Source organism: Hermetia illucens, chromosome 1, assembly GCF_905115235.1.
Source record: "Hermetia illucens chromosome 1, iHerIll2.2.curated.20191125, whole genome shotgun sequence".
In the NCBI taxonomy this organism is placed as follows: domain Eukaryota; kingdom Metazoa; phylum Arthropoda; class Insecta; order Diptera; family Stratiomyidae; genus Hermetia; species Hermetia illucens.
The window spans coordinates 120,748,100-120,761,891 of NC_051849.1; the positions used below are offsets into that span (position 1 = coordinate 120,748,100).

A 13,792-nucleotide genomic window follows, 5' to 3' on the forward strand; every position below is an offset into this window, starting at 1 on the left:
AATCTGTCATTTGAATGTACCTAATTAAGAACACATTATTTAAAATATAACAAGTCGGAATACCGGAAGGTCGCGCTTCGGGTATAAAGGTTTTGTGTTCATCTTATGTAAGAAATTTCAACGCACATTTTTCTATCCGTATATAGCTACAAATCCAACATATTCCTTCATATTTTTCCAAACTCGAGACATATGTATATATACAGCCATAGATATTACGCTCACTCAAAACAAACAAACTGCCTATTTCCGAATACTGTACACATATATGCACGTATATAAATTGATCGTACTCATATTTCCGATTTACTTCTTATATCTATTTCAATTGGGCACTACCCGCAAAGTTCATTAGCACCCATATATTATATACCTACATACACACATGTCTGGTTGACAAATAACTAAAAAACTAAAACAAAATAATTCTCTGTGACCCCATTCATAAGAACTCATTTCGTTGTGGTATTGACGAATTGATATGTGATGATGACGTCATGCAGGTTGTAGAGTGCACGAAATTCACAGAAAATTGTAAAGTTTCACCCCCTATAACTTTGTTAATAATAGTTGGATTTTCTTCAAACTTGACCAAACTATGCATTATGTTCTTCATTACACGTATGCCACATTTTGTACTTCTGGGATGAACATAAGGGGGGTGCCGGGTAAATTTCTAAAATATGGAAATATACTATTATTAACTTTATTTGTGAAGATATCGGAACCGGATATATTTTGAGGCCTAGATTTCGTAGAGATGCATCACTGTGATTTTTTTTCAGATTTTTCGGTTGGATAGGTTCTGAGAACGAGACCTGTTACACTCTTTGGGGGTCATATTTTGAACTCTCACTCCCCTATGTTTCACCCAACATCAAATATTGAACCAGTTTCTAAAAGTACTAATTGAGACCTTTCATTTGATACCCCACATGGCTACATTCTGTGGAAAAAAAATGTTCACCCTCCATTCACATGTATAGTTAACCTCTATAAGACATCTACATAGGTCTCAAAATTTTTTCGACCTCAATATCTGCTAGTTTAAAAATTTACTTGGAATACGGAATTTTGCAGAAATATTGAACGTGGCATTAACCACGTTATTGGCAACTTAAATGAAAGGTTGACGTCGGATACCTGTGGACTCAGCTGTGTTAATTCAGGGTAATAATCTCGGGCGAGCGCAATGCTGACCACATTGCCTCCTATAGTGTTACTGTAGTGTACCGAATGAACTGCTCTAACACACTTCAAGGCGCTGATTAACGATTATTATTATTAAATGAAAACCACAATTATAGAAAGAAAAACTTACGTTTTCTCTATGAATTTACTGCATCCTTCAAGACATAATAGAATATTAGTATCACATAAAAGTATAGTCTCACATCCTGAAGGTCATGCAAACACAATGTTGAAAAAAATAATACCGACAAGTAAATTTTACCAATTATTTAGGATTTATTCATTTTATAATTATAAATTTGAATGAAAAAGTATTTACTTCTACTTTTTTAATGGTTATTAAAATAAATTTAACAAATGCAACACACAAAATAATAAATATGCAATAAAATCAGGGTGGAAAAAGTAGGTACAAATTGCTTTATGTTTTCTTACTTTAAATATAAAACAAGTATAAATTATTTGTACTTATCGACAACTCCTTTGATTTTGAATAGTTTTTGATCTTGAAAATGGCAAGAAGTGCTTAAAATGCAAGGAGCTACGATATCATGATTTTCAACAATTTTCCCAAAATTCATCCTTATTTTTATTCCTACAAGTTCCCGCAGACTTCAAAGAACCTTACAATTGTTCTGAGGAGGTTAAGGTCTAAAAACTTGGCGACCATTCTATGACTGGAACTGTTACTCAATGCAACCAAGCTTCATACATTTTTCTGAATACTCTGGCTCATTGTCGTACATCAACTCTTACTTTATTAGCATTTCCTCCTCGACATAAACCGCAATTTTCGTTCCCAGAGTGTGTAGGTAGTCCCAGCATACATTTTCTTTCCTGCCAAGTAAAGGAAATCAATACCAGCAGTTGATCGGCCTCTTTACTTTACGGTCGTAATGGTGAACTTTTGTTTGAACGCTTTACCTTGAGGATGCCAAACGTAATGTTTTCCGTTTGATTCAAATAAAATTATTTTCGTTTTCGCAATTTGCGCGTGGAATGTGCTTATGAACGAATTTTAGTCTCTGCTTTACGTTCTCAAAAAGGGTATCTTCCTTGCAGCTCTTCCAACCTAATCCCATCTGTTAAAGTCGGTAGTAGATGGCATGGCTTATAACTGTAGCACCAGGGCCTATTTTCAAATGGGATGAAATCCGATAGGGCTATTCTTGGATACATGACCCAGCTGCAGATTGAACTATGCAATCGCTTCCCGCTTTCTTCCCCTTATGTATATTGACCTTGAAGTGCTTTGAAAACTATATCTCTGTTGCATTCAATGGTATTTACTAATTATTTTATAATTTTACCCTTCTTTCGAAATTTTACAATAAATTCTCTTTAAATAAAGAGCATTGATTATCTCGCCCCATTTTTCAAAACTCTATTTCAAATAGGAATTGGAATTACTCTTTACGTAATAGATGATGATTTTATTTTGTAAGAAATAACTTACAAAAACGTCCTTCCAAGAATATTTCACTTCCAGAATAAACATACATATATAGTGCCTCCTTTATGAATTCACGAAATTCACTTTTATTCAGATTCAATCTGAGAGCGTATTACATGAGGCGATCATTCCACTTTTGGACAAGTTGCTTCAGCTCATTTTTGCTACTGGACACTAGGAAAACGGAATAGGTGTTGTTTCACACAAAATCTTAAACAAGTCGAAATATCGGAAGTTCGACGCTTCGGGTATAAAGATTTTGTGTTTATTTGATGTGAGAAACTTCCTATGCACGTTTTTCCATTCCTACATAGCGAAAAATTCAAAATAGTCCTTCATATAGTTCCAAACTGCAAAATAAACACATGACCAAACATACATATGCTAGTGGTTCACCAATGTGTATATACGCATCTACTCAGCCCGCAAATTGCATTGAATACCGCTATAAAAATTGGTAATATACTATTAGTAAGTTTATGTGAGCAGATGTCGGAGTGGGACATATTTTAAGCCCGGGATCTTATATAAGCACACCACCCTGATTTTTTTCAGATTTTTGGATAGGGTAGTCTCCGAAAATGAGTCTCACTTAAAATGTCCACATTTTGACACTTTACTCGCACATTGTGAAACTTACGTCAAAATGAATATCAGTTTCGGAAAGATATCCATCATGACTACATTGGCTGAAAAAAAATTTTACATACTCCTTTGTATGTATGGGGATCCCTCCTTTAAACTCCATGTAAATTTATGGCACTCACTGTATGCGTAGGACTTCATAGTTCCCATATGTCCACCAAGTTTTGTTCGGATCGGTTTGGTCGTTTTAGAGAAAAGTACCTGTGATAGATAGACAGACAGACAGTAAATCGATTTTAATAAGATTTGGTTTTACACAAAACCTTAAAAAGGTAAAATAATATTTTCGCATGCTTCCTGCTGTTCAGATGAGCCCACTTTTCATGAGAATGACGTGATAAACGTCTTAGAGTGCAATCAATTTATATAAACTACAAAACCCTCACCCTTTGTAACTTTGTACATAATAGTTGAATTTCCTTCAAACTTCACATTTTGTTTTGTTCCAAGCAAACAAGCAGGTAGAAAGAATACTTTCGGCTTATATACGTATAGGACCCTGGTATAGTGTATTTCAGACTATTGGCTTTAATGTGGTGCTGATATTTCCTGATGTTTTTAGAATGCAGTAAATTCAAACGAAAATTCAATTTATATGAGAAAACCGGGTTTTGTTTTTATTGATTTTTATATCGAAAATTCATTACATTATTACATTATTTAGATCGTAGCTCCGTTATTATTTATCCCACTGACTTCTATCATTCATCATTTGAAGGACCTTTTCAAGCACTTCAAAAGAGTCTTAAATCACACCAAAAGCTACTGATTTAGCGTAATTTATTAATTTTTTTCGGTATTACGAATTTACGTTTGACCAACCATAACCCTGTTCGTATTATATCTACAAAAAAAAAAAATACCCAGTCTTGTTGTTGTTTAATATGCTTTGTTTCTGTGCTTAATATCATTTCTCTTATTTCGGATCACGCCACTAGTCCAACGTAACATTTTCATCTCCATTACCACAATAAGCGGTTCATTATCTCTTATAGTCGGCCAACCCTGGAAATCATAGAGAGAAGACATTGTGGTAAATTTTAGACTTGAGGCTTTTGTTGATGCGTCGATTACAATGAACACCAGTTATCAAACTCCGTTTTAACCAGGTTGCGTTAATGCATGAAGCAATTTCACAACACAGTGTACCATTGACTGATAGCATTGACCGGAGATATTTAAATCGCTCAGTTCTGGGCAGGACACTGCCACCGACAGTCTTTTTGTTATCTATGATAATATGCTTTGTTTCTGTGCTTAATATCATTTCTACATGGAATGCATGGTTTTCGAGTTATTTGCGAAAAACCGTTGGAAAACATGCACTTTTTCAATGAAAAAACGACATGTTTGAATCTACTACTTACCCGAAAAATTTTCACTAAACATTTTTTGCTTAGAATTGACCATTTAATCGATTTCTGTGGGTATTTTGAAAAAGAAACATTCCACTCCGGAGGGGTGCCACTAGGGCACACATCAGCGCTATATAACTTTTGTTTCTTATGTCACCCTCTACCCTCACTCCAAATTTTATGTCAAATTTCATGTCAAACTCGGAGGTTGAAAGCTTTAACGACTGCACTAATGATTTTTGTTTGTTACTTATGCGATTTTAGATTAACGAAGTCAAGCAGACATGCAAGTGCTTGAGTTGGATTTTGCTTCAATTAATTAATGGGCCGGCTCTGTTAAAACACTGTTTTTTGACAAACAGTCTGTTTGGAATAAAGCTGGATTTATTGATTTAATTAATTTTATGGGAAAATATCTTCAAGAATGGATCCAACTTTGGATTTCAGCGTAATGTAATTCGAAATAAAATCAATTCGGAAATAAACAAACCTTCATTCGTCCCTGTAATGGTAGACGAAACGTCAGTGATTCATCAGATGGGATTGAAGAAAGATTCGTCGGAATCTGTCAATTGCACTGCTGTAGCAATATGTTCTCACATTTTAGACGTCGGTTATATAATAATAGTAATAATAATCATTGGTGCAACAATCCATATTGGATCAGGGCCTTGAATTGTGTTAGAGCACTTCATTCAAGACCGTAACGGTATACTACAGTATACTGTAGGAGGCAATGTGATCAGCATTGCGCTCGCCCGAGATTATTACCCTGATTTGACTCAGGTACTCATTCACAGCTGAGTCGACTGGTATCCGACGTCAAATCACGATACAAATTCTACTGCCACAAGTGAGATTTGAACCGCAACCTTCCGTACGATAGCCTTGTGCTCTAACCACTCAGCTATCCGGACTCACGTCGGTTATAGCCTCAAAGAAAAATGATCGTTGAATTTTTCGGCATACTATACAAGATAAGTCTGACCAAGTCTTTCTTAAAAAATGAAATCAAAATATATTTATTGAAATGTTTTATGTGATTCCGACCAAAATAGTTTATGGTAGAAGTACTCTAATAAATCAATTTAAATTTTCTACTGGCCGGAAAGCAATTTGCCTGAACTACTGATAACCTTTGTTTTTTATTCGTTAGCATTTGACTGATAAGATGTCAGTGAAATTTTCCTGATGTGTTTTTTAACAGGTTTGTGGTTGTTCGATTCATAAGCTATAACTGACCATCCGAAAAAGAACAGGAAATTTAATTTCCCTTTTATCCCAAATCGCTGATGATATTATCATTCGAGCCGGCCTTAACGGTCATGTGGGTGAAAAGGCGGGAGCAGGTCTATGGGGGAAAGGGATTTGGAACGGGAAATGGGGGTGGCGAGCGTTTCATCAATTTTGCGGACACCCATGACCTTGTACTTATGAGTACATGGTTCTTCAAACGATTGTCTCATCTTTCTACATTTTATAGGGGGAACAGTAAAACGCAAATCGACTATATTCTCATAAGACGCCAACATTTTACCACCGGCACTGATTACAAAGCCATTCCCTGTGAGGCCATCGCACCTCAACATCGATCGCTGATTGCCGTACTGCGAATTAAGCCATTGATAAAACAGCGCGGTGAACGCACTGCTCGGCTCTGTTGCCCTCTATGGGTCCTGAGTATTGGCCGACTATAAAAGACAATGAATGGCGTCTCGCGGTAATGGAAATGAAGATACTACTGTGAAGACCGCCGTAATTAAATCTGTCACTGCGTGAATTTGCCTGCAGCGGAGTACTAGAGCGGCGCGCACTCAAAGCGCCCAAATTCCTTGGATCTAGCGGTGAGGCTACGCCGCTAAATCTGACCACGAGTGTGCTCTTTTGTTTAGATTAGCAGTCGCTGAATGCGGACTAAGTTCACGGAAATAAGTCATAAACAATTCATCACAAAAGAAGTGTGAAAAATGAATACATAATAATAGGATTAATAGTAGTAGACCGCCGAAGCCGGTCCCAAGCCCGGTTGTGTAAGGAGGAGGGATGGATAGGTTCAGTCTGAATGGCTGTACGCCACCGCAGCGTCTCAGGGGGTAGGTGAGGAAAGTGCAGGAACTTTGCAGTCTTGCAGATTACTCACTAAGGAAGCTATCTCAACACCTGGCAGCTAGAGATAAAATGCACCACCAAAAATGAGAAGAAGGAGAAATTTAAGGTCCGGTACGGATAACCGGCGGGAGTCGTCTGACTTGATGACTGGGTCGGGCTCTCGTAATGGACAGCACGGCGTCGAAACCGCTATTCGTGGGGCGGTTCGACATCTAGGCGCCACGACGACCAGGAGCACAGCTCGCCTGCTGCAGCTGTTTCGCCACAATCTGTGGCGACCACTTCAGCAGGTTCGCGTAGGAAGCGGATGAAATGGACTGAAGAAATGAACCTCTTCATCATCCGCTCCTACTACGAAATAACGGCGGGGGCGGGTACAACATGTTACCGCCTCTTGTTGCACCAGAGATTCGTCGAGCGTTTCCCGCAATTCGCGCACGTGACTGTGCAGCGAGTCGCAGACCAGTACCGCTTTATTACTCGCAGCGACACAATCCCTGAAACCATCAGGTAGCGTGTTCGACTTGAAGTCATCGGGGAAACTGGTGACCGAGAGTCGATGGGGGCAGAGGCGGCGGCATCAACAACACCACGCCGCACTGCAGGTAACACTTTCAGTACTCGCCGAAGCACTTTTCTCCACCGTCCAGCTTAGGTTTCTGCTGAGGTTCGGGACGATTTCCAAAGAGTGTCTATAGAATTCTCGGATATGTATCCTTTCCATGGACCAGGTATTCCCAGGCTCTATGCATGTCCAGCAACTCCGGGAATTATATCTCAAATCAATGATGAGATTGCGTCTCGACTGTGTGCTGATATGTCGCTGCTGCAACTACAATCACTTGTGTATTGTGGTGCAGTTGCGGCTATCAGATTGCACGGTCAGAAGATTCGCTTTCGCGTTATTGGTTTGAGTGACAAAAGAGATCCACCATGGAAAATTCGTCTGAAACGGCGGCGGGACTCACTAAGGCAGGACATAGCTAGACTGATTCAGATCAGCACTGGCAATGCCAGCTGACGGGTGAGAAATAAAGTGCAGAGGGTTTACCGGAACTATGCCATCTCCTGTGAGACACCCGTTGTTGAAATTCTGGATGCACTAAAACAGAAACTTTCTGTCATATGCAGTCGGTTACGACGGTATGGCGAAAGTTATTCCAGACGTGTCCAGAATGCAACATACGCGAGGAATCAGCGGAGCTTTTTCAGATCTCTCAACGAATCCCAACAGAGCGCCCAGACAATACAGTTCTCGGTGACGGAAGCGAAAGAGTATTGGGGTGGACTTTGGGGGTTACCTGCCCAGCATGCTGAGCATGCTTAATGAATCCCCGCCGAAGGCACCGGCCATGCCAATACACCTGGCATGAATTTTGCGGATGTTACCGAAGAGGAAGTTCGAGGAGCCATAAACATCTCTAAGAACTGGAGGGGCCCAGGTCTGGATCGGGTGCAGAATTTCTGGTATAAGAAATTTACCAGCATACACAGTCGGTTGGCAGCCAGTATAAATGAGGTCATGAGTCTGCCGGAGGAATTTCCACCTTTCCTCACTGCGGGGATTACCTACCTTATCCCTAAGAAGGACACGGTGCAGGACCCCGCAGACACAAGACCGATAATTTTCTTTCCAACCCTCTACAAATTCATCACGTCCATTATTGGTGGAAGGATCAATGCGCACCTCGAGACCAACAACATTCTGTCCGAGTAGCAGAAGGGCTGCCGAGTTGGGTCAAGGGATTGCAAAGAGCAACTCATTATCGACTCGGTAGTTGTAGGACAAGCAACTAGAGGCCAAAGAAACCTCTTCAATTGCTATATCGATTATGCCAAGGCTTTTGATAGCGTTCCGCATACCTGGCTAATCGACATCCTACATCTGTATCGCATTGATCCGAAACTAATAAAGTTTTTGGCGACAGCCATGGAAGGGTAGCATACCACCTTATCGGTGCGTACATCTGAGGGTGTTAATACCTCAGAGCCCATCCGTATACGGAGGGGCATCTTCCAGGGGGATTCGTTGAGTCCCCTTTGGTTTTGTATGGCACTGAACCCCCTTCCATGGCTACTGAATGATGCTAGAGGGCATGGTTTTGCAATAAAGTATGGCCTACGTGCTAAGTGCGAACTGACACATTTGATGTACTTAGATGACATCAAGCTGTATGCTGGGACTGACAACCATCTTAGAAGTCTGTTGCGAATAATAGACATGTTCAGCCGTGATATTCGGATGGAGTTTGGATTAGACAAGTGTCGAATCCAAGCCATCCGCAAAGGTCATCACGAGCCGCATGCCGGACACAGCATTCGTGATCTCCACATCGAAGCTATGACCGAGACAGACTTCTACAACTACCTAGGAACTCTGCAAGGAACCCATGCTCGAGTTGGTGATCTGAAGGATGCTCTGCTGTCCGAATTCCTGCGACGTGTAAAGCTGGTGCTGAAATCGCATCTTTCGGGGAAGAATAAAATGAGCGCGTTGAATGTATTCGCTATCCCTTCACTGGCTTATGCATTCGGAATATTGCTGTGGACGAAGACCGATCTGGAAAACGTCCAGCGGCGGATACGGACAACTATGTCCAAATTCCGAATGCATCACCCAAAGTCTGCCGTGGAGCGGATGAACCTGCCTCGTGACATCGGAGGTAGGGGCGTGGTTGACGTGGCGGCACAACATCATCGCCAAGTCGACTCGCTGCGCGCTTATTTTTACAGCAAAGAGCAGGCGAGTCCCTTGCATGCGGTTGTCTGTAAGGCAGACTGTGGACTGACTCCACTTAACTTGAAGGATCGATCTTTCAATCCTCTGAGTGGGGTGAAGTCGGACCAAGAGCGGATCGATGAATGGAAGTCGAAGGCAATGCACAGTAAACACGTGAATTGTCTTTGGCATTTGTCGATTTGCATCTGTCGAACAGATGGTTATGTGCTGGGGAGCTCTTTGTTGAGACGGAGGGGTTCATGTGTGCCATTCAGGATGGCGTGGTCGCCGAGCTTATAAAAAACTCATCATGAAAGAACGGGTGGAGAACCACCAGTGCAGAATGTGTGGTTCGGCGTTAGAGACGTTGGACCATCTCATTTCTGGCTGTACTGTTATGGCACCGGTGCAATACATCACCATTCATAATGTTGTATGTAAGGTTATCCATCAGAACCTTGTATATAAGCATGGGCTGATCACGGGAACATGTTCGGTTTACCGATATGAGCCGCAAGCAATACTTGATAGTTCTGCTTACAGCATGTATTGGGACCGTTCTGACTGATCGCCATACCGCACACAACAAGCCTGACGTACTGTTAGTTGACAAGACGGGTCGCTCCGCGTATATTATTGATGTTGCTATCCACGATAATAGCAACATTGAACGGAAATACGTGGAGAAGGAGGTGAACTATGAGCCATTGGCTCGGGAAATCAAAGAAATTTGGCGTCTCGAGCGGGTGGTTGTAGTTCCCATAATATTGTCAGCTACAGGTATTGTACCTAAATCCCTGACGGCCTCCCTTGATGTCCTGGGACTTTCGCACAGTCTGGTTCAAACCATGCAGAAGTACACCATTCTGCATACGTGCTCGATGCTGCGGGGGGTACTCGACGGATTCTCCCACTGACCTACCACCGGCCACCACCACCAGTGCCCCTTTAGTTTTTAAGTAGGTAGGATCGTCCGAGCCTAAATGCTTGGCACTTAGTGCTAGTATTAGGTAAAATCCGGCATCTGCCGAGATTGTAATAACTCGGAAGTAATTCTAAAGCCATTAAGATTTCTACAGTTGCGATCAGCGTATCAGATGGCGTCGTGACTTTCCCTCAAACTTTGCTTTCACCGAATGTGATCAGTTAATATTTTCGGAAGCTGGTCTTAGTTTTGAGATTTGTTGAAAATATGGGGAGTGCAGGAGGTCGAAAGTGATCATTTCCTTTGCGGCCCATTCTCAGAAACAATTCAACTCAAAAATCAAGAGACTAATATCTGGTCAAATAAAGTCAATAATAGTGTATTACTATAATTTTTAGTAATTGACTGCAAACCCCCAAAATTTCATCACAACAATGTATGGTTATAATGGCTATGACAAAGAGGATTATCCTACTAAGTTTGGTGGAAATTGCACTGTTACTAACAAAGTTGTCCCTTCTTTGCAAATTCCATAATATATGCATATATTACGTGCTAGCTTCTACTGGGGCTCTACTCAAATGTTTTTAGAAAAGGAAAACACAAAATCTTACGTACCGGAGCGTTCTGCTTCGTGGAATGGTAAGCTAAATTTGCGTCTGTTTTGTGTAAAACAAAACCTTATTAAAATCGGTTTATTGTCTGTTTGTCTGTCTGTCACATGCATTTTTCTCGGAGACTGTAACAGTGATTGACACCAAATTTGGTAGAAAGGTGTGAACTGTTCACTACCCACCCGAAAAATCTGAAAAAAATCAGGAGGCCGCTACTATATGGTGGCTAGGCTCCTAAATTCCTTCCAGACCGATATCCCTTCAAATAAAGTTAATAATAGTATAGTACAATAATTTTCAGTAATTAGCTGCAGAACAGAAGTTCATCTTAGCACCACGCAATTTTGCAGCAATGTAGGCTATAATATAGAAATGGAAATCGCACTATTACTAACAAAGTTACAATAGATCAAAGTTTCATTTTTTGAAAATTCAAGATTTTGAATGCTATGATAATATCACCCGAAAGTGTATATTCTCACATAATATATATGCATATATTACGTGTTACGTACTAATTCACACTCAAATGTCTTTATAGAAGAAATACACAAAACCTTTTATACCTGAAGCGTCCAGCTTCCGGTTTCCCGATTTGTTTGAAAATTTTTTGTGAAGAACTGGATTAAGATACAGATATGAAGTTTTCACTATGTATTGTATCTTGAGCATGCGTAGTAATTTTTCCTGACCGAGAGCATAGTCCATCATTGAAGTACAGAGTGTTGTTGATGTGAATGTTTTTCTTCTGACACACTAGATGGCATTGTGCTCATCTAAAATAAAAAAAATACACCTCATTTTAAAGTGCGGACTTAACCACGCAAACTAGAATTATTTAAAAATATTGAAACGTAAATGGTTGGTGCTTTGTTAAACTCGTTTTTGTAAATTTTGGTGTTTTGTGTTTGAAGAAAAATGGCCCAATGAATCGCAATTATCCTAGTTTGTGAACCGTGAAAATATGTTCTGAATAAGCCGTGAAAATTTCGAAGAATTTCGTTGGATAAATTTTGGGCTATTGTGGCAGCAGATTTTCAACATGCAGTTTCGGGAAAAGCGCATTTACAAATTAGAATGTGATAATTAGTCTTACAAAAATCAAGTAGTCTGCACTATATTTGGATACAATTGATGCAAAAAAAAATTCGATTCCTCGGATCCGACACACCCCCTTAATATTGCAGAATTGCGATGAAAATAAGTATGCGTCGCGACCGACCTGCATAGGCGAGATTCGCTCTTCCCATTGTAAACTTTTTTAAATAAATATTACTTTCTTCGTCCTATGAGGTACCTTTTCATTTTACCTCAACAGTGATGGACTTGTTACCACTTCATTATACAATCCAAGTCGACTTCCCTCAATATGCCGATCTACACCAATCACAACACTGCTAACTTCACCGCCCAAGTCATCGCACTCAATCACCCTGGGCAAATCCCGAACGGTTGCATCCCAACGTTGGATTACCACATCGCCTGTGAATTCTCCGAAATCAAGGAGAAAGTCGATCGTCGTTTCAGCAAGCACACCAAGGGAAAGCGTCAACTTCTGCAGCAGCGAATTTTTCCAGCTACGGAAATTTGGGCGCAGAGTCTTTCAACCTATACTGTTGGTGATTTGGGTCAAGATCCGCTCCTCGAAATAAGCGTTCGGCTTGTAGGTCGTCACGACCTTTGACAGGTACCGGGTTATGCTTGTACACAAAATGTACCACTACTCGCGCTTTTACAACGGAAAAAAACTAATCCTGTCGGTAGTCCTACAGCTATCCGAAGCCCAACACCATGTTGCCTTTCCGTTTACGACCCCCTGAGTAGACGCAACTATTCTCCCTGTATCTAGGTACCATCGATTAACACCCCAGGCTATCAAATTGGTGGCAAAAAATACATCGTCGTTTCATTATAGTGGTCACAATATTATCCAACTGATCGCGGATAAGGTGCAGGCAAGGTTCTTGTGTATGCTAAACTTCTACCGTCGTTTCCTGCCCAGGGCCGCCTATTATCAATCTATCTTTAACAACTATCTGTCCGGACCGAAAACTAAAGACACATGACTGATTGAGTGGTCCACAGCGGCTATCCAGGCATCTGAGTCAATTAAGCAACAGCTGGCGGACGCCTCGCTTCTGGTATTTCCTTAACAAGATGCCACGTAAGTAGCCATATGTGCTGCTCTTCACCGAAAGGTGAACCTATCGAACTTCTTCTCCAAACAACGGTATTCATAATGCGCTAGAAACAGGCAGGCGCATTTTTTTATCCAAAGGGCATACGGGTGTACTCGTAATGTCCATATGCAGTGCTGAATGCCGTTTAAGTATTTATCCAATAATAAATACATATATTATAATAAACATTTATAAGGCGCTTTTATTCATTTGCCGTATAGTTTAAATATTCACAAGAAAAACTGAACTTAATTTATAAGACACTTTTATCCATTTGCTGTATAGTTTAAATATTCACAAGAAAAACTGAACTTATATTGTTGCTTCTCAAACGTTAGAGGCAGAAAAGACGTCTCACTTCATTTGTTACTTTTCTGCCCCTAACTCATGGTACACTCGCAGGTCCTCCACTCCCGTGTCGTGCTCCGCAAAGTGGATAGATCCGCGCCATCTATTCGTTGGCACTCGCAACATTCGAAATAAATTTCGAATGCCGCGAATCCTGCCGCGCCACACCGTCTTGCATTGATCTTCGCGTTTAACTGGCATTTGATGAAAACCACTTTTTAAATCTATCGTTGAAAAATATTTTGCTCTCCCA

At 40.6% G+C, this 13,792-nt stretch overlaps 1 protein-coding gene across 4 annotated transcripts in view; it reads left to right on the top strand.

Moving 5' to 3' along the window:
* Nucleotides 1–13,792, top strand: part of LOC119646374 (BMP-binding endothelial regulator protein) — a 442,299-nt gene that overhangs the window by 205,294 nt on the left and 223,213 nt on the right. The gene's annotated exons all lie outside the window — the stretch shown is intronic.